The following is a 22426-nucleotide window of genomic DNA, read 5'->3' as shown; positions in this document are numbered from 1 at the left end:
TCTGAGCACAAGACTCTCTTGGGTCATCCACTGACCACACTGAGGACCCTGCCTTGAGAGGGCAGTGGCCAGATGACCTGGCTCCACCCAGAAAGGATCAAGAACTGAGGACAGCCAAAGAGGACACCAGGAAGAATCTTCCAGAACCTCCCAGTTCCCTGCAGTCCTCAAGGGCCCGACAAACACGTACCCAATCATACACATGCACACACACACACCCACACACACACACACACACAGTGGTTCTAAGGACAGGGCTTGGCTGAGCTGGTTTGGTGTTGAATCTTTAGCCTGGTCATAGTGAAAGATGAGACTGTCTCCAAGATGTCACTGGACGGACCCTCATACCTGCACTTAGCACTCCTGCTGCCCCAGGGCACCCCCTCTGCACACCTGGGGACCGCTGCAGATTAAGTCAGGTTCTGCGACCACTGTACTCCAAACCCTCATGGCCATCTGGATTTCCTAGGCCACTCAGCAGCAAGGGAAACTCGGGGATTTCCCAAGATCTGACAGCCCCAGGTCCCTTCAGCAAAGGCACCAGAGAGGCAGAAAAACTCCATCCAATCAAAAAGTAACAAAACACTTTTATTTCTAAAACAGAACTCCTCCACCCCCAGCCCCACCAATGTCCTATGTAATCTGCCACCAAGGTGCGCCCAGGGCTCCTCTGGCACCCAGAAAGACAAGATGTAGCATCTGTAAAGACTGAGATCAAAGGGGAACTCGGGGCGGGGCCAGCCACAAGGGACCCATCTGTGACCCGCGGAGTGGAAGGCATCTCACTCTGGATCCTGAGACTGGCCCAATGGAGATCTTCTCCCCTTGGCTAGGTCTGTCCTTGCCCAGGTGGGTGAGGTGGGCAAGGGCACTAGTTGGGGCCACAAGAGCCACAAGGTAGCATTCTGCTCTATGGCCCCATGAGCAGGATTGGGTCAGATTTGACCCTCAAATTGGCCACTTGCAGCCTAAAAACGAAAAAATGGATTATAAACTCTTGGCCACCCAAGCGGCTTGGGAAGGTACCTGTCACCTGGAGCAGGTAGAAGAAACAGGCAGAGGCAGGGTGACAGGTCTACAGCCACTTGAGCCAGGCGGTACCCCAATCTGGCCACGGGGGACCTGCACCCAGATGGGTGGCTGGCTCAGTAAATGTGTTTGCAGTGGTTCTCAAAGGGGGAGTCTTTCTCCGGCCCATCGCAGACCCCCACGCAGCCGCCACGTCCCAGGCCCTGCCGGGAAAGCACTGTCCTTCTTGCGGCCACCACAGGGACCCTAGCGCAGCCACAGGTAGGAGGGGGCCCAGTAGTTGAAGAGCAGGAAGTCCATCTTGTACAGATCGAAGAGGCGCCGCTGGTAGAAGGGGCTGATGTCCTGGAAGAGGCGCGCAGCCAGATCGCGCGCAGGCAACGCCCGCAGCGCGGGGAAGCACAGGTCCGGGGCGCCCACCAGGTCCAGCACAAAAGCCAGGTCCTCGGCCAGCGTCTGGAACTTGCCCATGATGTCATAGTGCAGGCGACACGGGTGGCAGAGCACGTGGGCACGCTCCCAATGCTCGTTGAAGGGCTCGTCGCGCCGCGTGCGCGGGTCCAGCACATAGGTCAGGAACTCAGCGAAGCGCACGTCGTGGCAGCGGGTCAGCGCCTCGGGCTGGGCGCAGGGATGCAGGCGTCGCACGATGCGCATGCCATAGCGGCGCTGGAAGGTGGCGCTGTAGGGTCGCGAGAGCTTGTTGCGGTAGGCGGACGCCAGGCACTCGAAGGGCTCACGCATGAACAGCACAGAGGCGTGCAGGCCCCGGTTGACCTCTGCGGGGCTGAAGTCGGCCAGCCAGCGCAGGCTGCCCGGCGCGTGCGCCTCATGCTCGGGGATGGCGCGCGCGTAGCCAAGGGCGCAGCCGTTCAGTACCAGCAGCACTCGCTTTCAGTTGGTGCAGGCCACCTTGGGCACATAGCAGTAGAGCAACCCGTGCGCATCGTCCACCAACACGTGCCGCAGGTCCTCTGGCTGCAGCAGCCGCTGCCGGCGCGTGTGACAGCTGCAGGCTCGGCAGGAGCAGGTCAGCATGCTGCCGGTGCACCTCCGCCAGGGCCGAGAGCGGGCCCTGCGGGTGACAGGGACACGCATCAGAGCTGCTGGCCCCAGTGAGCTCCTGGGCCCTGGGGCTACCAGATAAGGCGTGCCCAGGGACTCGCGAACCTGGACTAGACCCCAGGCCTGGCACCAATTGCGGCCACCAATCCCAGCAGGAGAATCGGACCTGGACTTGGAGCGGGCCCAAGGGGACCTAACCCGGCTGAGGCTCCGAGAAGGACAGGACCAATCGCGTGCACTGGAGACACCCTCAAGTATCAGGAGAGGCGCTCAGAATGGACAGGACAAGAGCAGAATGATGTCCAAGTGGCCTTGCTGTGCCAGGTGCGGTGGCGCACGCCTGTCATCCCAGCGCCCAGGAGGCTGAGGCGGGAGGATCACGAGTTCAAGGCCAGCCTCAGCAACTTAGCGAGGCCCTAAGCAACTGAGCAAGACCCTGTCTCTAAATTAAAAATCTTTAAAAGGGGCTGGGGACGTGGCTCAGTGGTTGAGTGTCCCTGCGTTCAATCCCCGATGACAAAACATTTTCTTAAATAAAAATTAAAATATAAAAAGGGCTGGGGATGGGGCTCAGTGGTTAAGCACCCCTGGGTTCAATCCCTGGTGCAAAAAATAAAAAATAAATAAATAAAACAAAGGATATTTTCAACTTACAATGGGCTTTTCCGGCTGTAACTCCATCCTAAATCAATAAGCAGGGCACAGGGAGATGGTGGGGGTGTGCGCGCGGTGCGCACTGGGAGCTGAGTATGGGCAACGGCCTTACAAGCATGCGCAGTGGGTCGCATGGTCCTCTGCTGGAGGCCAAGAAGAGGGTGGGGCTCCTAAAATTATGGGGCTGGAGGGATGAGGGATTGCAGGAAGGGTGGGTGGAGACCCCAGGGGTCTCAGTGTATCCCCAAGACCTGCCCTTGTCACTCACTGGACAAAGCCTGAGCTAAGGAGCATGACCCCCATCCATGCCCCGGATCCAGTCCTGTTTGCCAGCAGGTACACGCAGGCACTCTGGGTCCCCATAGCTGGGGAAGCAGCGGTGGGATTGGCTCTGTCTACCTACCTGTTCCAGGTCACAGAGTAACTGCAGGGGACTCTTCTTCTCCCCTCTAAGCCAAATGGAGCCCAGGGACGTGTTTTCAAGTGCTGTGGGGACACAGAGAAGAGGTGTCAGTGCTGTATGGGGTGAGCAAGCCGTGGACTTCGGGGTCTGGACACATCTGGGACTTGGGAACATAATCTTCTTCCTAAGTTTCTTGGTCTCCCTAACACTATAGAATAATTTGGTGCCAGGGATTGAACCCAGGGGCACTTAACTACTGAGCCACGTCCCCAGCCCTTTTTATTTATTTGGGAGGCTGAGGCACCCTCAGCAATTTATCGAGACCCTGTCTCAAAACACATTTTTCAGGCTCCCTCCACACCCCAGACTATGCCATGTGTCCCTGGAACAAGAGCCAGACTCCCCTGTGACCAGGGCACTGGGAGGAGGCAGAGACCTGCCTGAGACCCTTGGGGGTCATGGATGGTTCTAGAACTTGGATTTCTATCACCAGACTGGGACTCAGTAACCTCTGGGGGACCTGTGGTTGCCTTCCCAGAACAACACACTCACCAGGAGAGGGCAGCCATGTTGGCTGGTCCCTCAGAGTCGGGAGAGGCCCCAGGTAGCCACGGCTGCTGGCCAGGTACAGCAGCTGTCCCACGGGCTGAGCTTGTGGGGGGGGGCACCTCACCACCTAGAGAGAAGGCGGGTCCTTATTGTCATTTTGCAGATGAGAGTTGCCCCTCTAGCCTGAGGTCACTCAGTGAAGGGGTGTGTCCAGGGCCACAGCTGGGAGCGGGCAGCTCTGGAGAGCAGCCCGTCTATTCCAGGGCCCTGTAATTTGGACCAGATGCACTGCCCTTGCCCAGGGCCTGTTATTTCCTGGGCAGATCACAGCCTGCAGCAGTCCCCAAGGGCCAGCAGGCAGTGGGGACAAGTGGTCAGGCATCAGAGAAAAGTCCAAAATAGCTGTGGCCACTGATTACAGGGCAGGTCCAGCCCTGCCCACACCCACGCCCGCCCAGCACCCAGACCACAGGACCCAGATGGGCAGGCTGGCCACAGACAGGGATAGAGAGGACAGAGGATCTAAAGAGGGGTGTCCTAAAGCTCCCCCGGAGACCCTCCAGCAGAGCCACACCAGGGGACCCACTCCCATTACCTGGACAGCCTGGGCCAGTGTCCTCAGCTCCAAGTCCCTCCTAGGGGGACAGGCCTGGACCTGAGCTAAGGCCTGTGTGACTCATGGAAGCCACCAGGAGCCATGCTGGGGAAAGAAGGACATTTTTGCTTTGAAAACGGAGAAACAAGAGGTGGGGGAGGGGCTGGGGGAGGGAACAGGGATGTCAAAGAGACCAGGAGAGGCCACCATGGGTAGGGGACAGGTTATCTGGAGACTCCCCATGCTGTGGACAAAGGTCACACCACCCAGTTTCCAGTTAATAAGTTGTGGCTGGTGGCAGTGTTGCAAGACACGGCGAGCAGACGGCCACCCCACAGCCCCGCTGACCAGCAGCACCTACACTGCAGGGCTCCCGAACGGAGTCTCCAAGACGCTGTTCTGCTCAGGCTCAGGATGCCCATTGTCCCCAGCACCTGAGGTCCCTGGGCCCCTTCCCTCACCCTCTCCAGGAAGGAAGATGTGGAAGGACATCTCCGTGAACACAGGGCCTTAACCACAGAGCCACATCCCCAGCCATAGTTTGTGTTTTATTTAGAGACAGGGTCTCACTGAGTTGCTGAGGCTGGCCTCCAACTCCCAATCCTCCTGCCTCAGCCTCCCTAGTCACAGGAATTACAGTTGTGTGCCACAGCAAGTGTCATCTTTGTCTTCCTTATCCCACACAAGCCGCTCTCCCAGTTGGTGGGAGGAGGGACATCAGAAGGGTCAGAACCCGAAGGTGACCCTGTGACTTGGGAGGCTCTGGCAGGGGAATCACAGGTTGGAAGCCAGCCTCAGCAAGTTGATGAGATCTGTCTCAAAGTAAAAATTAAAAACAGCTGGGCAGGGTGGTGCATTCCTGTCATCCCAGTGGCTTGGGAGGTTGAGGCAGAAGGATCGTGAGTTCAAAGCCAGCCTCAGCCATTTAGCAAGGCCCTGTCTCCCTATATATAGGTGATTCCAACTCCTTCCTGAGCCCAGAGAGGCCCCAGTTGCATCTAGTCATGGAGGGAGTTGCAGAGGGGCTGGGGGAGTGGGCAGAGGCCCGGTGGGCACCCCAGGGTTCCCCCTGGCTTTGCACACCTGGACCCTGGCCCAGCCCTGGCCTCCGTCCCAGAGAGAGGTGAGGCAGGGCCAGAGCAGGCAGGTCCTCATCCCAAAGCTGCAGGAGCTCAGTGCTATCCCCAAGGCCACCCGGGTGTGGGCTGACTGTGCCTTTGCTGTGGGCTGTGACAGACACCTACACCTTCCTAGACACAGCCTCACTCAACAGGGCTTGTTGAGTGGCCTTTAGGCCACCAGCCCGGGCCCTCTGTCCCTCTGTGGGTAAATGTTCCCTGGGCCTCATTCTTTGGGTCACCCTGATCCCAGAGTCCTGCTGTCCCTCCCTCCCTGAGATACACAGCTACCTGGAGGGTCCAAGGGTTTCATAGAGCCCACAGTGGGGATGTGGGAGGCCAGAAGAGACCCCAGACATCCCCCCCACACACACACACAGGGAAATGACAGTCACCAAGATCAGGCCACTGAGTAACCCCCAGCTCCAGACAGACTACATAGCTACCACTTAACCATCTACACTGTGGTCCACTCTGACCTCAGTTTCCTCCTATATGAAATGGGCTGCTGGGAGATTTTCAAGGAGGACCTCTGAGCACTCCAAGTAGACACGCTGTCCTGTTCCTGGCCAGGGAGTGGCTGGGGCCTGCACAGTGGGGACTGGCCGCCCAGTTCTCCCAGCCAGACCAGACCTGAGGGGGGTCCAGAGGAGCACCAAGTGTTTCTAGGGTGTGGACTGCAGGGGACTCCAGGAGGCAGGGCCAAGGATTCAAATGGACAGCTGAAGACTGAAGAGAGTCCAGTGTCCCCTCACGGTGACGGTCCTGCTCCCATCGGTTACCTCCGGGGGACTGCATTCCAGGGTGGCCAAATGCTCTCCACCTCCTCCTGCCTTCAGAGCCACTGAAGGGGCAGTAGGTTACCCCGCGATCTCCAGGGGACAGGCCACTGTGGGGTTGGGGGTTGGGACCCCGAGCACGGAGGGGTGGCGGGAGCCGGGCTGTCACCCGGGCCGTCACTCACCAGGGCGCAGGGTGCACAGCAGTAGCAGCAGCGCAGCGCCCAGACCCGCGGCCACCAGTGCGCACCGCCTCCAGGAGCAGCGCCTGCCCATGCTGCACCGCTCAGGGGCAACAGGCCTACACAGCGCGGGGACATTGGCGCCGGGCTCCAGGACCCGGCCTGCCTGTCTGGGTGGTGCATTCCAAGGAGCCTGGGGACTGGGGAGGCGGGCGATGACAGGTGGGGACACAAGTCTTCGGACTCTGCCCCCACGGAATAGGTCAGCAGCTCGCCCAGGATAGAGGCTGGGCGGGTGGGAACTCGTTGCCAGAAAGTCCCTGCCCTGGGGTGTCACAAGAAGCCTTCACCAGTGGTGAAGTGGGAGAAGCAGGTCCCTCCTAGCTACTGTCCCTTGGCATTTGGTTTCCTTACAACAGCGCCCAGAGCTGGTCTGGGGTGAGCCCAGGAGCCTAAGGGAGTGGCCCCTGAACCTGAGTCCTACAGGAGCCCCATCCCCAGGATCAGGCACAAGAGTGTCCCTTATTCCCCCATGGACCGTCCTGTCCCCTACCTTCTGGACCAGATGGCAGCATCCTGCCTGAGTTCCGGCTCCTCCAGACCTTGCCCAGCCTCTGGAAGGGGAAGGGACCCCCTGGGACATGCCCCCCTATCCTGCTGTGCCTCATCTGTGTCACTCAATAGTTCAGGCACCAGGAAGATCTCAGAAATTGCCTGGAAAGATAAAGAAAGGCAGGAGCCAGGCCAGTGGCCCACACCTGTAGTCCCAGTGGCTTGGGAGGTTGAGGCAGGAGGATCGCAAGTTGGAGGCCAGCCTCAGCCACTTAGCAAGGCCCTAAGCAACACAGGGAGACCCTATCTCTAAATAAAATATAAAACAGGGCTGGGGATGGGGCTCAGTGGCTGAGGGCCCCAGGGTTCAATCCCTGGGACCCAAAATAAAGAAGAGGAAGAAGATGGAGTAAATAATAGTTGTGGTGGCTTGAAGATGTGGCCTCAACTGGTGATCATGGTTCTCAAGTGACAGGAAACCCAACTCACAGACAGAACCAGACACTCCTTATCATGTACTCTTCCAGCCTTGGTGACCTCCCGGTCACCCCCAGATTGGTCCAGGACCCAGAGCTTCCAAGCCATCAATGTCCCCTGCCACCCAACTTATCACCAAACCCCCATTCATTAGTTTCTGCACCTGCCCTCCCAGGTACCAGGTCTAGCCCCTGGAGTCCTGCTGCGTGTCCTGGCTCCAGGCTGCCAACTGGTGGCCACAGTTGAGAACAACATCTCGCCTCTCTGTGTTCAGAGATGGTCCTGGAGATGGGGAGACCCACTAGAAGGTTCTGGGGGGAGGAAGTTTAAGAGGCCTCGCGAGAGGCCCAGAGTCTCGGGAACTTCCCTGAGAAGTTCCTTTCCGCATCTGCTGTCCCCCAACAGACACTGTCCCTCTTTCATTCCTTCCACAGGTAGCAAACCCCTGTATGCACAGGCACCAGTGGAAAGAACGAGACGGTCACAGTGTCTGCTCTCATTGACTTTATGTTATATACGAGGACATAGAAAATAGGGACAGATGGATATGAATGGTGACATGAAGAAAATAAAGTGTATTAGAGATGGGCAGCTTAGCCAGGCACGGTGGTGCATACCAGCAATCCCAGCAGCTTGGGAGGCTGAGGATGGAGGGTCATGAGTTGGAGGCCAGCCTCAGCAATTTAGCAAGGTCCTACGCAATTCAGTGAGACCCTGTCTCTTAATAAAATATAAAAAGGCTGGGGACGGGGCTCAGGGGGTTAAGCACCCTGGGTTCAATCCCTGGGACCAAAAAAAAAAAAAAAAAAGATCAAGCCCTGGAAGGTGACAGCCAGTGGCCTTATTGTTGTTCCCTTCACAGGGTGTTTGGACACTTCCTGCCCCTGCAACCTAAGCAGTTAATTACCACCCACTTAATACATAGGGACAGGGCCAAAGGCCATGGGCCTGGTCAGGAGCTGAGCTGGAGTCACACCCAGGTGTCCCTTCCCAGGACCATTGGGACTCAACATGGATTGTGACAGTGGTGTCACACCCCCATAAAATTGCCAAAGCAACCCCAACTTGAAGTCCGACCAGCTTCCCAGAGTCATGTTCCCCAAAGCACCATCCTCCAGGCGAACCCACTGGAAGGGACCAGGGGACCCCCGTCCAGCCTGTCCCCAGTAGGAAGCCGGCCCCTCCCCTCGTCACCACCCAGGTAGCCCGCCTATCAATCAGGGACCAGAGGACTTGCCCCTGTGACCTGCACGTGGCTCCATCCTCTAGCCCTGGGTCCAATGAGGGGCTGGAGGAGGTGGCCCTGAGGCTACAGGTCCCAACACTGCTGGCCTCTGACTGCCCAGTCTCCTCCTGGCCTCTCCACAGCACTGGCCTCGACTCTCAGCCAGTCATGTCCAGCCTCCAGGCACTTTGCTCGGGCCTGCCCCTGTGACCCCTGCCAGAGAACTGGGGACACTGGCCTGGGGTGCCCCACGCCCCTGTCAAGACCCCTGGCCTCAGCCCTGCAGAAGAGCAGGTAAGAATTCAGCTGGAGCCTGACGGGGCCTGGTGTCCCCTAGGTGCCCTCGGATGTCCCCATGGAGACCCTCTACTCCTACCCCCTACTCAGTCCCTCACCCAGCCGCTGGGCCCTCTCAGGGGAGCGGGGGACAGGCCATGTGGGCCAGGAATCACCATCACCCTTTGCAGATGAGGATCTTGAAGCTCAAGGTCACCGGGCCAGCAAGTGGTGGCACACAGGCCACCTCTAGTGGGAGGACAAACGGGCTGAGTGTGAAATGGCCCAGAGCTAGCAACGGGCCTGTGTACCTTGCCCTGCCCCAAATACTGGCCTTCGGAGCCTGCTGCAGGCACGCATGCGCACAGAAGCTGCCGCTAGCATCCTACCCGGGGGCACAAGGGGGCTGGGGACAGTGGTGTGGCCCTATATAGAGTTTTCCACCTACTTATTTACAATTTTTTCTTTTCTTTCTTTCTTTCTTTCCCTTCCTTCCTTCCTTCCTTCCTTCCTTCCTTCCTTCCTTCCTTCCTTCCTTCCTTCCTTCCCTCCCTCCCTCCCTCCCTCCTTCCTTCCTTTCCTTTCTTTCTTTCTTTCTTTTCTTTTTGTAGTACCAGTGATTGAAACCAGGGACTCTTAACCACTGAGCTCAGTCCCCAACCTTTTTTTTTTTTTGAGACAGGGTCTCACTAAGTTGCTTAGGGCCTCTGTAAATTGCTGAGGCTGGCCTCCAATTTGCCATCCTCCAGCCCCAGCCTCCCCCGCACTCGGCTCCTTTTTCCTGATGCAAAGGCTTCAGAAATAGGGATAGGGAGGTGGAAAACACAAATTAGCACAAAAATGAAAAGAGGAACCCTACCATTTTCCAGACAAAGACCCCTTGGTTGGTTGCCCATTAAGCTTTCCCCTGAACCCCACCCAAAGTCAGGGTTGTGCTTGGAGGGTAGCTGAGGGTCGCTGTGGTCTGGTAGGGGCTGGGAGGAGCTGGGAAGAGGCAGGGAAAGGGATTGGAGGGAGGATCCTGGGGAGCTGGGGCCTTGGGCGGGGCTGATGCCTCAGGGGGCGGGGCTGATGCAGCAGGGGGGCTGGCACCACAGGGGCCGGGTTGATGCTGCTGGGGCGGGGCTTTTACTCCAGGGGCGGAGCTGGCATCGCAGGGGCGTGGCTCCACTTGGCTCCGCCCATCTGGCTCAGCTCCCAGGTGTCCAGCGGGTAGTTGATCTTTTTTACCCTTGGGTCCCCTACCTGCTGGGAGCCGGAGTCTGGACCTTCAGCCACTGAGGCCCAGAGGGACCTGCTAGTGGTGGCTGTGTGATGGTGATCAGCCTCTGCAGTGACTTATGATGGCAGAAAGACACCCAGGAGCTGGGAGGCTGAGCCCCCTGGCTTTGCTCCTGTGTGTCACTGTTGGTTTGAAGGACACGAAACCCTGGGAATGGAGTCCACTTGTGGGGCTGTGAGTTGGATGGGGGCCACAGCTAGGTGTGGGGTGAGCAGCCTTCAGCTGGTCCCCAAATGCTGTGACTCTCATCACCACCTCCTTTACACATTGACTTGGGCTTATTTTTTAATGTGTTTCATTGGTTTTCAACAATTTTAAAAGGTTATTTTATAAGCTAAGCAAATGGCATATCATAAAAGTTTCTTCTTAAGCTTCCCAAGTCGCTGTGACTGGGGTTATTATTATTTTTTTAACTTTCCTTCCACATGCAATCAGTACAGCTGAGATGCCCAGGATGTCTCTATGTCCTTAAAAAGAAAATAAAATCAGGGAGACTTGCCACCCCAGCAACTTGGGAGGCTGAGGCAGGAGGATCGTGAGTTCAAAGCCAGCCTCAGCAACAGCGAGGTCCTGAGCAATTCAGCGAGACCCTGTCTCTATATAAAATACAAAATAGGGCTGGGGAGGGGACTCAGTGGTTAGCACCCCTGAGTTTAATCCCCAATATTCCCGACCCCCCCAAAAAATATTTGATACAAATTAACATTATGGAATTAGAAGCTGGTCTTTCTTGTCCAGGGCTTTAGTGAAATGTCAAGTCCAGCCCAGGAATGAAGCCCACGTGGCCTTTAGAATGGGATTTGGACTTCGTGGCCACCTAGTGGCAAGTTGGGAAATCCATATAAGGAAGTAAACTTTTTTTGTTAGAAAGTGAAATTAAAGAAACCAGAGGCGGGTGTAATCTGAGGGGCTGGGGCAGGAGGACCACAGGTTCAAGGCCAGTCTCAGCCATTTAGTGAGGCCCTAAGCAACTCAGCTAGACCCTGTCTCTAAATAAAATGCAAAACAGGGCTGGGGACGGGGCTCAGGGGTTCAGCGCCTCTGGGTTTAATCCTCAGTATCCCCCCCAAAATCCTCACATTCAGAGGTGTGGGGATTAAAAAAAAGGGGGGGGGGAGATTACTGCTCTGAGACCTGAAGAGAAGATGGGGAGGAGGAGGGTAAGTGCAAAGGCCCTGGGGCAGACCTGGAATGTGGCAGGCAGAAGGGAAAAGAGTGATTGGAGAGCATGGGGCTTTGGGCTCTTTCCCTAGTTGGGCAAGATGGCCTCTCTGGGGCTCTCCTTTCCCTTGACCTCTTGGTCCTGGCTTCAGGCTCTGCCCTGGCATCGGGGATTTCCTCCCAGTGCCTGGCCTGAGGCTGCCCAGTGGAGAGGGAGCTAGCTGCTGTGCCACTCACACAGCGGGCACTGGGTGGAGGACACCTGCCTTCCCCTTCAGACTGCAGCCTCACTCCCTACCTCCCAGTCACCAGCCTCCAGCTAAGAGTCCTGAGGCCAAGAGATGGTCTGTGATGAGCCAGAGCAGGAGGAGCTTGTTCTGTCTGCATGACGGGAGAGGTGATGCAATCAGGGAGGCCTCCCTGGAGGAGGTGACTGTGCCTATGAGCCAAGGGTGAGGCTTTGGAGGTCCCAGAGTGGGTCAGTGGGAAGGAGCGAAGCCATTCCAGGTGGGAAGGGAAGAAGGCCCGTCACCCCAGCTGCCTCTCCCTGTCCCCTGCTCAGGTGGCCCTGAGGAATGCCCTACGCTACTTCCCACCCTACATCCAGAAGCTGCTGGCCCCGGAGTTCGCCCAGGAGCTCCAGCTATACAGGCACATCTACATGTACCGCTTCTGCCCCACCATTCAGATAAGGTGTGTGTTGATGGGCACAGACCGTCCTTCCTGTTTGATTTGGGAGCAACAGGGCCGGGCATGGTGGCTGTATCATCCCAGCAGCTGGGGAGGCTGAGGCAGGAGGATCACCAGTTGGAGGCCAGCCTCGACCACTTAGCAAGGCCCTGAGCAATTCAGCAAGACCCGGTCTCGCTGGGGATGGGGCTCAGGGGCCGAGGGCCCTGGGTGGATTCCATCCAAATACTGTGGGCTGGTGGATGCTGCAGGTCAGCAGGAAGGGGAGCCAGGCCTGCCCACCCGGGTGACTGAACCTTCCTTGAAGGGCCTACCCAATCCAGAAGTACCCCAGTCGGACAAGAGTGGCCACCACCATCATGCACATGAAAATGAACTACCTGGACCCCACTGTGGCTCAGGTAGGGGCTGGGGACACCGTGGCCTGGTGCCAGGGACACACTGTGACCTTGTGTGCTTGGAATTTAAGTATCGACTCAGCAGACGCTGCCAGACAAATGCAGGGGTCCCTGAACCCCCTGAAAGCTGTAACTCCATGACCTCAAGAGTCACACAAAGGATGCCTGTAATTTGGAGTGGTTTTGGTTTTCTTGAGAGGCTGGCCTCCAACTTGCAATCCTCCTGCCTCAGCCTCCCAAGTAGCTGGGATTTTACATGCATGCACCAATGTGCCCTGCTCAGTTTTCTGACAGCCACATAAAAAAATACAAAGGAACAGATTTGGTGCTATATTTATCCTAATATATCCCTAGCCCTGACCCCAGTCACACAAGCCAACGTTCTTACAGACGTGGGTGTCCCAGGGACTCATCCCATTTCCTTGCCTCTTTGAGCCAGGCCAAAGAATGAGGGTCCTTCTTCTCCCTGTCCACAGCCCCACGGGTCCTTCCCAGGCCTCTCTCACACAATGCCTTCTGTTCTTTAGTATCCCCAGGAGCTGGTCACCTATGGAGGAAATGGACAAGTGTTCAGCAACTGGGCTAAGGTACTGTGGCCATGTGGCCTCATCCCCACCCCAACCTAGAAAGAGTTTAGACCCCCAAGGCCCTAATCCCTAATGCCCAAGACTCCCACTCAGGACAGTATCTGGGGACTTTTCAGCTCTAAGAATGAGCAGGAGCCGGGCACAGTGGTGCTCACTGGTCATCCCAGGGGCTTGGGAGGCTGAGGCAGGAGGATCACAAGTTGGAAGCCAGCCTCAGCAAAAGCGAGGCCGTGAGCAACTCAAGGAGGCCCTGTATCTCAATAAAATACAAAATAGGACTGGGGATGGGGCTTGGTGGTTAAGCACCCCTGAATTCAATCCCGGTACCCCAAAATAAAGAACGGGTAGCAGAAGCATTTTGGAGGCCCCAGGAGTCCCTGAAGTATAATAGAAACCTGGAGGTCAGGGCCACTGGGATGTGGCTTGGGGACCCAGCATGGGGTAGGTACACACAGACACTCACACTCTTATTCTTCTCCCAGTTCTGGCTGACCATGTCCTACTTGTCGAAGATGACAGAGGATCAAACGCTGGTCATGTACAGTGGACACCCTCTGGGCCTCTTCCCCAGCAGCCCTGGTGCCCCGAGGCTGGTCATCACCAATGGCATAGTGGGTTCCAAAAGAGGGGTCCTGGAGGCAGAGAAGAGAGCCCAGTGCCCGGGACGCCATGCGGGCACCGTTTCTGAGAGCTCTCTGCTGTGCCCCCAGCCTGTGGGTCCCCAGCGTCTGCCCCCTCTCTCTGTTCCAGGTCATCCCCAACTATTCCTTCAGGACAGAGTATGAGAAGCTCTTTGCCCTGGGGGTCACCATGTAAGTTTCAGCTTATTCCTGTGGCATTTTCCCCCATGAGCCAGCCTTCCTCTAAAAATCATTTTTCCCAGCAGTTTAGGAGGCTGAGGCAGGAGGATCAAGAGTTGGAGGCCAGCCTTAGCCAAAGCAAGGCCCTGAGCAACTCAGCGAGACCCTGTCTCTCAATAAAGTACAAAATAGGGCTGGGGATGGGGCTCAGGGGTTCAGCACCCCTGGGTTCAATCCCTAGTACCAAAAAAAAAAAAAAGAAAAAAAAATTCTGTGATAACCCCGTACAGACTTGTCCCTTGTCATCATCCCTTAAATGGAACAATATATCAACTATGCCACCAGCTCTACTGGGTGCTGTGTCACCTGCAGATTGTTCAAAGGTATCCAGGAGGATTGTGTGTGGACTCTTGGAAAATATCCCGTTTTATATAAGGAGGTGTTGGGTGTCTTTGGGGACCCTGCACTGGTGGCCTGGGGATACTAGGGAATGACCGTGATGAGAGGACAGACCTCTACCCGGTGACAGGTACAGGATGTCACTGTGGCCCCAGGAGAGTTTTGCTTCCTCCTGTGCCTGCCCAGGGCATGATTGTGAATCATTGTCACGGAAACCTCTCTCCCGTCCTCTGTCCTTCCCCAGTCAACTGTGGCTCCTGGCTCATCTCAGGTGTCCCCTGTGTGAGCGTCTCGTTAGGTAGGTGGACCACTGCAGGCTGCCCCTCCACCTTGACCTTCTGCCCTTGGCAGGACGTCAGGGACTCTGTACCTTCCAGAATACCTGGGTCTCAAGTGCCCTTCTGTCACCTGTCCCAGGACATCATGATCCACTTACCCTCTTGCCTCCTGGTGTGGGTCATAAATAATGCCACAGGACCATCCTGCCCCGGTACATCTTTGTGGCTTGGGGAATGTCACTCTAGGATAATCGCTGTAGAAAATGAACTGAGTGGCTGAGGCTGGCCTCCCACTTGCAATCCTCCTGCCTCAGCCTCCTGAGTTGCTGGGATAACAGGCACGAGCCACCAGCAACTTTTTGTTATTAAAGGAGAATGTGTGGCTACCCCTGGGGACAGTCCCACGTTCACTTGAAGCCTCCAAAAGCAGGGAAGTTGTGCCTGTCACCTGGCTCAGCGCTCCCCCCCCCCCCGCTTCTCTGTGGTCAGGTAAGGGCAGATGACAGCTGGCAGCTACTGCTACATTGGACCCCAGGGAATCGTCCACGGCACCGTGGTGAGGATCGGGGCACTTGTGGCCAAGGGGGCTGGGTCCCAGGATGTGGACGGACGGGGAGTGGGCAGCGGGGACCTTACCTGTCCTCTCTGCAGCTGATGGTGCTCAATGCTGGGCATCGGTACCTGGGCGTCAAGGACCTGGCTGGGAAGGTCTTCATCACCTCGGGGCTGGGTGGGATGAGTGGGGCTCAGGCCAAGGTGGCGGTCACCCTGGGCTGCATCGCAGTGATTGCAGAGGTGAGCTCTCTGTTCTCTCCTCCTCCTCCTCCTCCTCCTGCTCCTCCTCCTCCTCCTCCTCCTGCTCCTCCTCCTGCTCTTCCTCCGCCTCCTGCTCCTTCTCCTGCTCCTTCTTCTCCTCCTCCTCCTGCTCCTCCTCCTCCTGCTCCTCTTCCTCCTCCTTCTCCTCCTCCTCTTCTTCTTCCTCCTTCTCCTCCTCTTCTTCTTCCTCCTTCTCCTCCTTCCCTTACTCCTCCTCCTCCTCCTCCTCCTGCTCCTCCTCCTCATCCTCTTCCTCCTCCTCCTCCTTCTCCTAATCCTCCTCTTCCTCCTCCTCCTCCTGCTCCTCATCCTCCTCCTTCTCCTCCGCCTCCTCATCTTTTTCCTCCTCTTCCTCCTTCTCCTCTTGTTCCCCTCCTCCTTCTTCTTTTTTTTCTTTTTCTGTACCAGGGACTGAACCCAGGGGCTCTTGACCCCTGACCCCCATCCCCAGCACTATGTTGCATTTTATTTAGAGACAGGGTCTCCTTGAGTTGCTTAGGGCCTCGCTGTTGCTGAGGCTGGCCTCCACCTTGAGATCCTCCTACCTCAGCCTCCAGAGCCCCTGGGAAGACAGGCATGGGGAACCGCACCCAGCTGAAACCCCTTCTTTTTTTCTCCTTGGTCGGTCTTGGATCACACAGATGTTCTTATGCAGGAAGGAGGAGGGGACCGGTGGCTAGTGTTCTGTGATTACCATGGGTGGGTTTGTCCCCAGGACTGTGTGGAGTCACCCTCTACAGAAGCTGGGCTCTGCTGGGAAGGGAGCCAGGATGAGGAACAGTATGCAGGGACCTCGCTGTGTCTCCTGAGACTATTACAAGAGCAAGTGGTCTGCATGGGCGAGGGCACCTTCTGAGTGGAGGGTGACATGCTGGGGCGATTTGTCATTGAGTGGCCCTGTGTCTCAAGGCGCCAGGTTGATAAAGCAGCTTTTGTCAAACATCACCAGCAAGGGTGGCTAATGGAAGTGACTGACAGCTTGGACCAGTGCATCCAGAGACTGAGGTGAGGATTGGGTACTGGGCTGCAGGGGGCTGGACTGGGCTGCTTTGGGTGGCCTGGGGACCGGCCACAGTTGGCACGTCATGGGAGGGATATTTATCTATTGGCAGTACCATGGAGGGGACACAGGGGTGCTCTACCACTGAGCCACATCCCAGTCTCTTTCTAAATTGCTGAGGCTGGCCTCACACGTGCAGGTCCTCCTGCCTCAGCCTCCTGAGTTGCTGGAATGACAGGCGTGCACCACAGCGCCCTCTGGGGGAAGAGGAGGTGTCTGGCTGCCACAGGCTTCTCTCTGTCTAGAGTACAGTCAGTCTACACACTCAGTAGGGCCACAGCTCAAGACACGCCTGTTGTTGCTTTTGACACCTCTGCTGCCCACAGGGCCTATGATCCATGCTCATCTTCCTTTTGCCAAAATCAGCTTTGATTTTTCTTGTCCTCCTGTTTCCCCCAAACAATCTTGAGAAATGTCTTTAGGGAATCATATAATTTCAGGACACCCAGGAGGGCGATAGGGATCTCTGTGAGAGTGCTGAGAGTCATAATGCCCTAAATCACTGAGCCACCTCAGAAGGAGTTGTGCACACGTGTCATCCCAGAGACAGGAGGCTGAGGCAGGAGGATCGCCAGTCAGAGGCCAACCTCAACAACTTAGCTGAGGACCTAAGCCACTCAGCCAGACCCTGTCTCTAAATAAAATAGAAAAAGGGAAAAAGGGCTGGGGACGGGGCTCAGGGGTTATATATATATATATACTGTGTGTCCTGAACAGAGGACAGAGTCCCAGGGGAGGGGTGTGAGTTTGTCAGGGGGGGGCAGCTGTGCTGTGGGCCGCTCGGTTTTGCCATCTGCTCTGCTCTGGGGTCCTTCTAGGGAAGCGAGCAAAAAGAAGGAGGTGCTCAGCCTCGGTTACCATGGCAACGTGGTGGATCTCTGGTGAGCGAGGGGTGGGCTGGGCACCCTCAGGAACTCCACAGAACACCCCCCACCCCGCACCCAATCCAGCTGGCATCCCTCAGCTGGCCAGATATTTGCAAAGACGGATGGTCCTCGTCCTCTCCCAAGTCCCTGGCAGCCTTCCCACTGGTCCTCACCAGGGGATGGTGGGCACTGCTGGCAGGGTGCATGGGTGGGAACCGGGGTGCAGCTCCCTCTGGACGGCCTCCAACCCAGCCTCCAATCCCCGAGGAAGGAGCCACACCCTCCCTGCATTGACCACCCACCCCTTCCCCCAGGGAGTGCCTCGTCCGTGAACTGGACACCACAGGGTAGCTCCTGGTGGACCTAGGTTCGGACCAGACATCTTGCCACAACCCCTTCAATGGCGGCTACTATCGGGTGCAGCTGGGCTTCACAGAGGCTCAGAAGCTCATGGCCTCCAACCCTGCTGAGTTCAAAGGCCTGGTCCAGGAGAGGTGGGGGAGGCCCAGGGCTGCTGGGGAAGGGGGGACTCCAAGACCTTTGGGCAGGGACAGCCCACCCCCTCTGCCCACTATGAAAGGCTGTCCCCTGGTTCAGCAGTGGCCAGCTGCAGGACTCTGGGCAGGACTTTAACATCCCTGAGCCTCTGCCTCCTGTCAGATGGGGTCATGGGCTCACCTAACTCAGGGAATGCTTGGGGACAAACGAAAAGATTTGTGGCTGGGCACACGCCTGTCATTCCAGCGGCTCCGGAGGAGGCTGAGACAGGAGGATCTCAAGTTGGAGGCCAGCTTCAGCAAAAGCAACTCAGGGAGACCCTGTCTCTAAATAAAATATAAAAAGGGCTGAAGACGAAGCTCAGTGGTTAAGCACCCTTGGGTTCCATTCCTGAGACCAGAAAAAAAAAATTGCAAAATCCCTGCCCAATATCCAGCTGATTCTGGTCCCCTATGAGCTTGGGGACAAGGAGGTACTTGCTTGGGGGCTGTCACCTGGGTGAGGAGGGTTGAGACAGACAACGGGGACACCCCAGCACATGCATCGAGTCGGGGGAGTTTGGGGGCGTTGGCATCTTGCAGGGCTTGGACCCTGGAAGGACCCAGAGGGCTCGGTAGGCGGGGCTTGGAGGGCAGGGACACGGGGTGGAGCCAAGGCCCCTCCCTTGCAGCCTGAGGAGGCCATCAACTGGCTGGCCTAGGAGAACTTCTTCTTTTGGGACTATTGCAACGCCTTCCTCCTAGAGGCTCAGCGAGCGGGTAGGCCAGAGGGAAGGGCCGGGAGGGGCCCCTCTTCCTGCTGCACCTGCCACCGAGCCAGCGCCCTGGGAGTTTCCCCTAAGCCTCTACCAGGGCCTTTCTCCCAGAAGCTGGTCCTGCCAGGTGTGCAGCTGGGCCTCTCTGGGCCTCAGTTTCTCCACGTAGTTGAAGAACATTAACTGCTGGTCAGAGAGCAGGTGGAACACTCAGGGATGAGCTCCTGTCCCTGACCCTGCAATTTCCCTCTTTCAAGATGCAAACTTCTTTCTAAGACAGGAGATCCATGCGCAGAGCAGAGGGTCCAAAGGTGCTCAAAGATGCACGGGGGGCCCGCTAGGTGGCGCCCGCCTGTTATCCAAGCAGTTCAGGAGGCTGAGACCTCCATTTATCTGCTGTTATTATTATTATTATTATTATTATTATTATTATTATTATTATTATTATTATTTACCAAGGATTGAACCATTGAACCCAGAGGCGCTTACCCACTGAGCCCCGTCCCCAGCCCTTTTTATATTTTATTTAGAGACAGGGTCTCCCTGAGTTGCTCAGGGCCACGCTAAGTTGCTGAGGCTGGCCTCCAACTCGCCATCCTCCTGCCTCAGCCTCCTGAGCTGTTGGAATGACAGGCGTATGCAACCTCACCCTGCTATTATTATTACTTTTTTTAAATTATTGCATTATATTTATATATGTAAACACAGGGTTTATTGACTGTATTTGTACATAGACTTGTTTAAAAAAAGAATCACGTTGATGATCCTTCCTCAGCCTTTCCCTGAGCCCCTTGTTGACGTCACCATGTGGTGGCTATGTGGGTGCTCACCCTGGGGATGGGCATTCTGTCCGTAGGAGCAGATGTGGAGAAGAAGGGGGCCAATAAGACAGAATTCTGCTACCCCTCCTACGTCCAGCACATTATGGGGTAAGTGACGGGGTGGCCACCAGTTCCAGGTATCCAGTGCCAGCCCAGTCCTTTTCAGGGCCGGGGACGTGGCGTTTGGGTCCAACCAACCACCCTCAAGGTCATGTGCTGTGAGACCCTCATGTAGCCCCAAAGCGACCAGGTACTAGGTCACAGGGTTCCCATGATGACAAGGAACCAAGCCCGGAGAGACTTTGTCAGGACCTGGTGAGGAGACAGGTGGGCACCAAGGGGCAGGACAGTGAGGTCCCTTTCTCGGAGCCCCGGAGACTTCAAGAGCCTCTCCCTTAAGTGGGCTTCTGTGGTGCTGTTGGGGGCAAATGTGGGAATTTGTGACCCTGGAGAGAGGTCACCACAGGCACAGGCAGCCCCAGGCGGCCCTGCAGAGTTTTCTCCCAGGGCCGAGCGCTGAACCATCCTCAGTCCTTGTCCTTGTCACAGACTTCTGAGGCTGGCCTCCAATTTGGGATCCTCCTGCCTCAGCCTCCCAAGCTGCTGGAATGACAGATGTGGGTCACCCTGTCCGGCTAGAAAATATTTTTTAAAACAAAAAGGTGAAGGTCACCTTCTCGAGTTCAGCATGGAGCTGGGCTCAGCCTGGAGAAGGATGCAGGGGGATAGCCCCCAGGGAAGGTGCCCCCACCCAGCCTGGCAAGCACTGAAGCCCACGTGGGCTCTTTTCTCAGATCTCACACCTGGTGATGGGTTTTCACATCATTTTACAGCAACCACGTGGAATTTTTTGGACCAAAATCACCGATGGCAGTTTGAGATGAATGCTGCTTGTTCTTGTTCCGGTCTCTCTGGTTGGCGTGTTCCCCGGAGTCGCACCCCTGGCCCTGGCCAGAGGTGCCATCAGCCTGGGAACCCCCCCCACACACAGTTGAAGAGACATTTGTCCCTACAGGGACATATTCTCCCAGGGATTCGGGCCTTTCCGCTGGGTCTGCACATCCAGGGACCCCAAGGCCCTGGCTGTCATGGATCAGCTAGCCACATCTGTGCTGGAGAAGGCCATCGCTGAGGGAGGTAATGTCCTGGGGTGGGGAGGTCAGCCATAGGTACACACTGTCCCCAGGAGATGTCCTCCGCTCTGCGGGTCAGGATCCTCTAGGTGGAATTAGCAGGAAGCCAGTGCATTCGTTAGCTTTGCAGTACTGTGACAAAAGGCCTGAGAAAATCGGTGTGGTAGACATAAAGGTTTACCATGTCAGAGGTTCCAGGGTACAGTTGGCCTCGACTCCTGGATTTGGGGACAGAGTCAGAGCAGGCATCTGTAGCAAGCAACCTGGACCAGGAGGGCCCAGGACTCCGGCAGGGGTGCCCTCTGCCCACGCCACCCCACTTCCTCTCTACAGCAAAGACGGAGTCTGTGAAACTACAATATATGGACAATGTCCTCTGGATCTGCGAGGCGGCCAAGCACCACCTGGAGAGGCATCCCTCTGGGTTCCAAGGGGAGAACTGGATGTTCCTGGGGGAGGCTGATTTGGGATCCTGCTTGTATGAGCATTCACAGGGCACAGACATGGGACCACATGTGACCATGTCAGAGCCCCTGGGAGGGGCAGTGGCCACCACCTTGCCCTAGGAAAGAGAGATGGATACAGAAGACTGGGACCTTAGACCAGGTGGCTGGGGAGACATGTGGAGGAACAGGAACCCCCTGTGAACTATTGCCAGCAAATCAACATGGTACTGCCACCCTCAAATATAGGAAGTTCCTGGGGGGTGGGGATCAAAAAGAGCCTATCATTCCAGTGGCTCAGGAGGCTGAGGCAGGAGGATTGCAAGTTGGAGGACAGCCTCAGGAACTTAGCAAGGCCCTAAGCAACTAAGGGAGATCCTGCCTCTAAATAAAATAGAAAAAGGGCTGGGGATGGGGCTCAGGGGTTAAGCACCCCTGGGTTCAATCCTTGGGACGCTTTTGCTGTGGTTGCTTCCTTTGCCTGAGGATCAATTCCCAGAGGTGGGGACCCCAGGATCCAGGGACTTGCATAAGTTTCTTTTCCTGGGCTCTGGACATGTGCCTTCAAGGTCCAGAGCACACACACACACACACACCCCTGGATAAGTGCATCTCTGGCATTTATTCCAATTTCCAACATCCACTAATTCAGGAAGTGCAAAAGGATCCTTTTCATGAAATTAATTTCTCATTTTCCCCCATTACAAGGTGGGTGGGGGTGGGGAACATCTGCACCCCCTTAGATACCACTTATGTATTTTTTTTTCTCACCCTCTGCCTATGGGATCTTTGGTTTGAAAACCACATTTTGCAGGCTGCAGAGACTATTGATCCCAAGCCCTTCGGATGCAGAGGCTTCCCCAATCTTTTTACAGTGTCCTTTTTATACACCCTTAATCTTATGACTTCTTTGATTTATTTATTTTTTTTATTCCAGGACATGCATTAATGCTTCCAATATCCACCAAAGCACCCACTCCGTTCCTCTCCTGTTTTCTATTATTGGATAGCTTCTAGTTCAATCCTCCCATTTCATGGAGTCTATGAGATCCCCTATTCTTTTCTCTTTTCAAAATTGAGTGCTACATATCTCATTTGGTAAGCTATTTGTTTTTCCCCATTCCTGATATTGAGTCTTTGTGTGTGTGTGTGTGTGTGTGTGTGTGTGTGTGTGTTTGGTACTAGGAATGGAACACCAGGGGTGCTTCACCACAGAGACCCATCCCCAGCCCCTTTTTATTTTATATTTTATTAGAAGAACTTTTATTAGCAAGCAGATGAAAAAAGAAGAATTATCAGGAGTCTTATTCTGATACTTTGGGCAGAAGCTATTCACTAACTGAGGCCATCTTGTTGGAAAGTCTTCTGTTTACTTCCAAAGATCAGGTGCTTCTAGAGGATCACTGAGTATCCTGAATTCGAGGTCTTCTGTTGGAGTAGGAGGCCAGTTGTGTGGAATTCCAAGTTGTTATTTAATTGTGAAACATGAATGTAAAAAATGCCTCTCTGGAGCTTCACTATTGCATTTTTTATTGG

General features: G+C 55.8%; 2 pseudogenes; one reads left to right on the top strand and one right to left on the bottom strand.

The window, feature by feature from the left end:
- Positions 1-1275: 1275 nt before the first annotated feature.
- LOC139705046 (carbohydrate sulfotransferase 13-like) lies at positions 1276-6468 on the bottom strand (annotated as a pseudogene).
- A 2328-nt stretch (positions 6469-8796) lies between these two features.
- LOC139705104 (urocanate hydratase-like) lies at positions 8797-21013 on the top strand (annotated as a pseudogene).
- Positions 21014-22426: the final 1413 nt, after the last annotated feature.

The sequence above is a fragment of the Marmota flaviventris genome, chromosome 3, assembly GCF_047511675.1.
Source record: "Marmota flaviventris isolate mMarFla1 chromosome 3, mMarFla1.hap1, whole genome shotgun sequence".
NCBI classification, from domain to species: domain Eukaryota; kingdom Metazoa; phylum Chordata; class Mammalia; order Rodentia; family Sciuridae; genus Marmota; species Marmota flaviventris.
Note: the sequence above shows the minus strand (reverse complement) of the source record. Positions and strands in the feature narration are given on the sequence as shown.